Below are 1,559 nucleotides of genomic sequence, written 5' to 3' on the forward strand. Positions count from 1 at the left end.
TGGATTCCGAGGTGGGCGTGGTAATCTCAGCCATGGCTGAGGATTCTGAGGATTCTGCGGATGGGGAAGATGAGGAGGAGGAAGAGGAGAGACAAGCTTGCAGAGAGCACACAGCACTCTGTTCTCCCCAACAGCCAGGAGCTTTTTCTCACCCAGACGGAATTACCCTCCCAGCCCTTCCAAGCCACAATCCCACACAGTGAAGCCATGGAAGGGACCTCTGGTGAGTGTACCTTTTTGTAAATATAAAATATGGTTTAAAAGCAAGTGTTTTTTAATGATTAATTTGCCCTGAGGACTTGGGATGCATTCGTGGCCAGTACAGTTATTGGAAAAGTCTATTAACTTGTCTGGGGATGGAGCGGAAATCTTCCAGGGACATCTCCATGAAGCTCTCCTGGAGGTACTCCAAAAGCCTTTGCAGAAGGTTTCTGGGCAGAGCAGCCTTATTCTGTCCTCCATGGTAGGACACTTGACCATGCCATGCACGTAGCAAGTAATCGGGTATCGTTGCATGACAAAGCCTAGCTGCGTATGGTCCCGGTGTTTGCTGGCATTCAAGCAACATCCATTCTTTTTCTCGCTGTGTTATCCTCAGGAGAGTGATATCGTTCATGGTAACCAGGTTGAGATCTGAGAATTTAATTAACAGGACAGAGGTGGCTGTTCCTACTAGGCTGTTTGCCTGTGGCTGAAAATAAATCCTTCCCTGCAGTTAGCCAAGCAGGGGGGAGGGAGGAGCAAGAGGGATTGGCACTGAGCTTTTTAGTGTTTGGCTAGCAGCAATCTTCCCTGATACCAGCCACGTGGTAGGGGGAGGGGTAAAGCAATCATCCCAGAGAACTGAATGGGGGGGTGATGGTTAGTTTGGTTTCTGCTGCTGCATGTTAACAGGAAAGTGGCAGCACTCAATGGGCTTTGCTTGCTATATGTTAAAGGAGGCCACTGTGTATATGAAGGTTGCAGAAGCTGCAAGACAATGGCTTACCATGGCCGCATGCAAGCCGAATTCTGCTGCCCAGACCTGCGTCTGTGAGATCTCTAACACCAGAGCCGCAGGCACTCAATATTAAGATGCAAAATGCGACCTTGTAGTGAAATCTCATGTGCTATGTAAGGTGAATAGTGTTGTTCACACTCGTGAAGAGAGTATAAGCATTGTTCTGTAAAATGTATCTTTTTAAATACTCCCTTTTTTCCCTCCCTCATGCAGCTGCAAATTTTCAAGCCTCCCTATTCCATCCCAAAGGCTATCTCAGATAAGGCAGCGGAAAAAAAAGATGCGAGACAGAAATGTTCTCGGAAATCATGGAAGTGACCCGCAATGAAAGAGCTCATCTGAATGAGTGGAAGAGGACGTGGTACAAAGTACAGGAAAGATGCCAGTGACCGTGAGGACAGGAGGGACGAACGTGAGGAGATGGAGGGAGAACGTGAGATGAGAGGTGCTGAGAAGATGAGAGGGGTAGGCAGGAAGATCAGCGGTGGCGGGATGCAACTGCTGGGGCTGCTGCGTGATCAAACTGACATGCTCCGGCATATGGGTGGAGCTTCAGAAC

The sequence above is a fragment of the Chelonoidis abingdonii genome, chromosome 6, assembly GCF_003597395.2.
Source record: "Chelonoidis abingdonii isolate Lonesome George chromosome 6, CheloAbing_2.0, whole genome shotgun sequence".
In the NCBI taxonomy this organism is placed as follows: Eukaryota; Metazoa; Chordata; order Testudines; family Testudinidae; genus Chelonoidis; species Chelonoidis abingdonii.